Source organism: Furipterus horrens, unplaced genomic scaffold, assembly GCF_987537825.1.
Source record: "Furipterus horrens unplaced genomic scaffold, mFurHor1.1.pri manual_scaffold_8, whole genome shotgun sequence".
Classification (NCBI taxonomy): domain Eukaryota; kingdom Metazoa; phylum Chordata; class Mammalia; order Chiroptera; family Furipteridae; genus Furipterus; species Furipterus horrens.
In genome coordinates, this window is record NW_028327178.1 from 98,514,932 (window position 1) to 98,522,031 (window position 7,100).

Below are 7,100 nucleotides of genomic sequence, written 5' to 3' on the forward strand. Positions count from 1 at the left end.
GGAGAGGAAAAGAAAGGAAGAAAGGGGAAGAGAAACATCAATTGGTTGCCTCCCTGAGCCTGCAACCCAGGAATTTGCCCCAACCAGAAATTGAACCAGCAACCCACTGAGCCACACCAGCCAGGGCCAGGAAAGAATGACCTCCGAAAGGCAAGCAGGGAGGCAATCAACCAGCTTCCACTAGATATAAAGTGGAAATAGTGCTAGCACATAGTAGGGGTTTAATAAATATTGAATGAATGAACCAATAAATGCTAATGGGATGCCTGACACAGGCCAGCTACACGTGAGGAACCGTGACTCCATGCCAGACCCCAGCACAACCTGCTCCTCCAAGTCCTGTACTTGTCACTTGTACCTAGAAAGCTGCTTCCCCACACTGCCTGCCTGAAAAATTCCGAACGATTCTCCCAAATCACTTCTGTAAACCTTCTCTGACCAGAACAGCAGAGCAAATGCCCCAGATATGAAAACGCAACATACTGCATTTAACACTTTCAAAACATAGCACAGCAACTGCAGTGGCTGTAAGAGGGTCAACCTCCTTTCCCCAAATTGCCATCACACCGCTGGAGCCCAGCCTGTGGGAGACAAATGAATCATGTCAACAGCATTGACAACATATTCTGATGTGCTGCATTGATCAGCAAAGGTCGCCTGCAGCCTCTCCAGTGTTCCTGGGAATTGCTGACTGAGAATCAATCCTCAGCTGAGATCAGCCTCCAGGGCTAGAGACAAAAAGTATGGTCAAGACGGTGCTATGTGTACAGCACACACTGTTCGGGTCTTCTCTCTCTTGTGCACACAAAAGCACCATGTGTCCAGGCCACCTTGCACCTGGGAAAGACCATGTGATAAACCCTAGAAATATGAAACAAAGTGATATCCACCATTTGCAGGACTATCCCATAAAAGTAGGCCTTACAAGCATCCCTTCTCACCTGTCCAAGCTGTGAGGACCTTCAAAGCTGTTGTTGAAGATGCTGTCATCAAAGGAAGAAAAATATCTAGATCCCTGGGACACTCCTTGGATGACAGCCAGCCAGTCACCTAAGCAGTAATATTGCCATTCAATGTTTCAAGAGCAAAACATCAGCTTTTCTTGTCTTACGCCACTGACACCTTAGGGGTTAGCTGTTACCACAGCAGAGCCTTGCCCATCCTGACCAACGTAAGATATGCATTCTCTTGTGCATTTGCTCCATGCCAGGAACACACCAGGCACTGACTGCATATGCTCTCTTATTTGCTCTCACTTAATTCTCACAACACTGTGAAGTAGATTTTTATTATCCCTACTTTAAATTAAATAAGGTAATTGATGCATTGAAGGGTTAAGTGATCTGCTCAGGTCACGCAGAAGAGAAGTGTTGGAGCCAGATTTAAATCCATTGCAACTTAACCACAGAATCCATGCTCTTTCTAATAGACCAGAGAGAGCACATACTGTCCCAAACCAAGGACAAAACCTTTCACACACAAGGTGATGCAAGGAGAGCAGAAAGATAAAGAACTTCCAAGATGGTTGGGGCTCTCCCAGCTGAACCCATTCCCCTGCTCATTCTAGAAACAGTTGACAAAGATCATCTGCGCAGGGGCACAGCATCAACAGGTATGATTGTTATTTGCCCTCCTGAAGTTTGCAGAGTATCGGGAAAGACAACCACACCAACGAACACTTTCTTAGAGATGTACCAATGCTCAAAGAAGAAGCTGTTGATAAATTTTAATTAGTGGTCTAATTAAACCAATTCTCTGCCTCCTTCTAGACTAGATTTTGGAGGGCTCACAGTTCTACTTGTGGCATCCCAGCTAATAGATCCCAAGCAAGGTCACATTAACCATTTGTCCCTAGTCTGCTGGATCAGTGATCCAGTCCTCACGTCCTGCCCTCCACCAATGGTAGGTGGCTTGCTTAGCTACCCAAGCTGAGAGCTGACAGATCCCAGCACTCTAAAGGGACCTATCACAGCCATTTTTCACAGCCATTCCCTGGGCACCTTGCTGCTGCCACATCCAGAGCTCTGGTGGTCACTCCAACCTTCAGCCAGTGAACAAATGCCATCTGCTCTTTGATACCAGCGTCCCACAGCAGCAGGCGTGGCACCCCAGGGACGCAGCTCTTATTTTCAGACCACAGTCCTCTCTTCCCTCCTACAAGGAGCTGGCTTACAGTGGGGTCAAAAGCAACTCTCACTGTATTTTGAGTTATTCTTTCTTTGGGACAGTCAGGTCCCCCTGTGGGTTCCATCCCACTCTTTCCGAATTTGCCATCCCTTAGGGGACCATGTGTCCCTCCCTACAGAAGAACACCTAGAAACAAACCCCCATCCTGCATGTCATCACATATGTATGTTCAAACCTCAGGGGTAACTCAGGGTTCAGACTTTTCCATGGAACTCCAGAGCTCCCAACAAAGCAAGATAGATTTAAATGATCATGGAAGTACCCTTGTGTTTTGCATACATGAAGAACATAGACCCCATTCACAGATGCTGTCTAACAGCTCTATCCATTAGCAACTCCAGTCCAACCAGGGTGGCCTCATAAACACAGAAGCAGGAAACACAGCACGATGGTGAAAAGCAAATTGAGACCAGGAAACAAGAAAAGCAGGACAGAAGGAAAGAGATGCAAGTAAGTCTGTTCTGCAGCTGCAATGCCCTTAATGTCCACCTGCTAAGAGGCAGTTACATATTTGGATCTGAGCTTCTATTTACAAAAAAAAGAAAAAAGAAGAGAAGAGAAAAGGAAATAAAAAAGAAAATCTGTTCAGATACTGGACAGTCCTCATTCATACACTAAAAGCCAAATTGTCCAGGAAAATTACAGCCATTCCAGGTGTTTAGATGACACAGCTGCTCCCCAGGAGCACTGGTAACAGAAACCCCATCCGCCATGATGAACACTACCAGAAACAACATCCAGCAGCAAGGGGCACACAGCCAATTTCACGAGATGATTTCTCATAATCATCCTCAGTATAAACTGATAGCATCACCCGAACATACAGTTCAGGAAAAGCAACTCGTTGGGGAAGAGTATGATGCAGTCTAGAAATCTGCTTCCTGTTGGTCTGGCTTGACCCAGAGATAAGTTGTAAAAGCTGTTCAGGAGAGAAAATATACTTAATAAACATTTTTTAAGTAGTCCTTCCTGAATTTTCTCCTTCTCAACCAAGAGATGGAGAAATAGACTGTCTATGAGCTTCAGGTCATACACCCTGACAGCAACCCAGCCTACCAGCTGGGTACACACATCCCCTTTTGATGACATCCTCTCCTCATTTTAGGGGTCTTCATTTTCTGGCAAGAGGCTGGCAAAGGTTAAGGACTGCAGCGACTCTGAAAGGACTGGGAACTCACAGGAGCCACAGAGACGCAGAGCCATGTCACCAGCCCAAGGACCAACTACTGAGAGCCACAGAAAGAAAGAAAGAAAAGGCTAGCTGACTCCCTGGAATCACAGCATGAAATATTCAAACCCATGATCTTGAGTCTCATTGCGGCTCTTCTTACTGTTTCAAAAATTATGTGTATGTCTTGGTGTAATTCCCTGGGGCCAAAACACCTGACAGGAAGTCGCCTGCCATGAATACCTAGCCATCTCCACAGATGTTTGCGGCGGACCACCTGCAGAAGACTTATGGTGGGAGACAGTCCCCCAAAGGCACTTGTTTGGTTGTTCACCTCATTCAGTCTTAAAGAGTAAGCAGCCCCATTTAACTGGTGTCAACCCCATCACAATCATTTTGGGAGAGATCAAAACCCTCCTAAACCAACCCTGCACCCCAGGAATTGGGCTCGGCCACTAGAGCACAGGTCCTGGTTCGGGGAAGACCCACCTTACTGAGGGAAGACAGCAGTGCAGTCACAGGCCAAGGACGCGACACTACCTCCCTGCACCTGGACAGAGGAGCTATTTATCTGGACAGATTGAAGTAAAAATGCGCCATAGGCCCCAGATACCCTGATATGACTCAACCATAAAAAGCCAACAGGGAAATGGAAAATTGTAGCAAGGAAATTGGATTTTGAAAGTTCATTTGGGTTTGGTAATGTATAGCATATGAGTATCTATAAGGGAAGTGTAAAAGTAGCGCAGGATACATACTTTAGGATACTTTAAAGCATAAACAAAGCTTACAGTGCCAATCAGAACTTTTTAAAGCATGAACCCTTCTTTTGAAAATGAGAGGAATACAATTCAATAAAGACATAAATGTGTATGCCTCTGCATTTCTGCTACGATCCTGGGTATTCTTCAACAGAATTAAGTGCAGAAGAGAAATTAAAGATTTGCTGGCTCTTGCTATCTGCCAAGCACTATACTTGAGCTATACAGATATATATTTATATGTGTGTACATAAATCAAGGTAAGTTCAACCACCACCACTCTCTAAGACAGAGGTCAACATACTTTTTGTATAAAGGGCCAGATGATAAGTATTTTTGGCTTTGCAGCCATACATACAGTCTTTGTCACTATGCAACTCTGCCATTATAGCATAAAGTCAGCCAGAGACAAGAGGTAAACAAATGGATGTGGCTGTGTGCCAATAAAACTTTATTTATAAAAACAGGCGGTGGGCCAGATTTTACACAGGGGCTGCAGTTTGCCAACCCTGATTCTAAAATAGAAGCATTGCTCTCCCCATTTTACACATGCAAACTTGTCATCAAAGCTGCTAAGGGACATGCCCAGCCAGAGAGCTCAGGGAAAGAGAGACATCACCTCGAGCAGTAAAAATAGTGACACCTCTCAGCCATAAAAAAAAAAAAAAGAGATGAAATATTGCTATTTGCAATAACATGGATCGATCTTGAGAGTATTATGCTAAATGATACAAGTCAGATGAAAAAAGACAAGAACTTTATGATTTCACGCAAACAAACAAAACAGAGAGACAAAAAACAAACTCAGGCACAAACAGCAGAGAGGAAGAGGGCTGAGGGGAGGATGAGGAGGGTAAAAGGGGTCAAATATATGATGACAGGAGACTAGGCATCAGGTGGTGAGCATACAATATATAGAAATGCCGTATTATAAAGTCGTATACTTGAATGTATGTTATTAACCAATGTCGGGGAAGTCAGCTCTCACAGAGTTACCCGATGTGTAGGAGCTCACACTTGGGAACGATTCAGACAGATTTAAGCCATAGCAGGACTAAATGAGTAAGGGGCCCCGGAAAGGGAGGTATCGTAGAAGTGATTTGTATTGGTTCTTTACTTGGGGGTTGGCAAACATTTTCCATAAGATGATAGATAGTAAAAACGTCCACCTCATGGCTGTACTGGTTTTCTCTTGTTAGCCAACAAATTACCACAAACTGAGGGGCAAAAAGCAACGCTGATTTCTTATCTCATGGTTTCTGCAGGTCAGAGAGCCAAGCAAGGCTGGGCTGGGTTCTTCTCTCGGGGCCACGCAGGGCTGAAGTGAAGGTGTCGGGGAACTGCATTCCTTTCTGGAGCACGGGCCCTTGTTCCAGCTCACGTGGTATTTGATGGAATTCAGTTTCTTGTAGTCATAGGCTTGAGGTCCCTGCTCTCTACCTGGCTGTCATCCAGAGGCCACTCTCAGCCCCTAGCAGCTGCCCACAGTCCATGACCTAAGCCCTCTCATGTCCCAAACTTCTTCTTTCAGGCAAGGCGCAATCCTTTTAGAAGGCCCATGTGATTCAGTCAGGCTCAGCCAAGGTCATGTCCTTGTTGATTAACTAAAGTCAACTAATTTGGGACCTTAATTACATCTGCAAAACTCCTTCACCTTTGTCACTCACACAGTCTAACCACGGGAGTGAACTCTATCCCATTCACAGTCCCACCCAAGGGATAGGGATGACAGAGGATATAATCCACAGGGGCTGGGAATCTTGGGGGCCAATGTAGAATTCTGCCCACCTTACTTAGTCTTTGTCACTGCTGCTCAGCAATGCCAGTGAAGCTCAGAGGCAGCCATAAGCCACACGGAAAGAACAGGCAGAGCTGTGTTCGATAAAACTTGATCTATTGACACTGCACTTTGAATTACATGTGACGCACACGTCACAAAATGGTATTCTTCTTGCGATCTGTCTCACCATGTACACACGGGAAAACCACTCCTCCTTCATGGGCTGAGTAAAAACCAGTGAAGATGCAGAACCAACCTGCTGGCTGCCGTTCGCTGACCTTGACTTGGACGCCGTAAAAATTTCCACCTTTAACTCAGTCACAGGAGAGCATGTGGCTTCACCGTTTGCGTGCTGGATGCCACGTGCTTTCGCCACCTCTTTCCCGTTTCTCAGCTGTAGACTGTTTCCTCCTTCCTCCGGGAAGTGGAGGGGAGCGTGTCCCCCACTGTCTGAAGCTACACTCCTGGCCCGCAGAGTAAGGGCCTGAGAGAAGCACAATGGCTCCCCGGACTTAAATAGCTGCATCGCCTACATTATGGTACGTGTTCTTCACGGGGGAGGAGTCGCTCTCCCCTAGTCTTCCCATTTCACAGATGCAGAAACCAAGGCCGCGGTGAAGGACACACTCAACGCCACAGGTCAGTGAGGAGCAGAGCCAAGACTCAAATCAGGGACTTCTTCCTTGAGCCAGAAGGGCTGACACACCAGGGCACATCTCAGCTACAAACTTCATGGGGCCCAGTGTAAAACTGAATTACAAAGTCTCTTGCTTAAAAAAAAAAAAAAAAATTAAGATGGCATATAGCAGAGCATAAGCCTAAGCAAGAGGCCTTTCCAGGTGCCAGCCCTTGTGTGACTATGTAAGTCACACCCCGCGGAGCCAGCCCTGCCCTGCAGACACGAACATGCTAGCAGCAAAGTCCTCCAACCCCCAGGTCATCGAGACTACACCCTCGTGCCGACAAATGCTTTGAAGGCAGGGCTATAGCTAAGTGGGGCTCATTAATCGTGTGCAGCCCGTCGTGGGGAGGCAAGTCTTTCCCCCTGAATGAATGAAAACCAGCCTTGCATACATTTAATTCCATTTTTGAATATCTAATTGAATTTGCAGAAGTGTATGCCAGGGGGGTATTTAAATAAGTGCACAAATATGATAAGAAGGCCTTCACACCATTATATCTAATTCAGTAAGCAAAAATAATG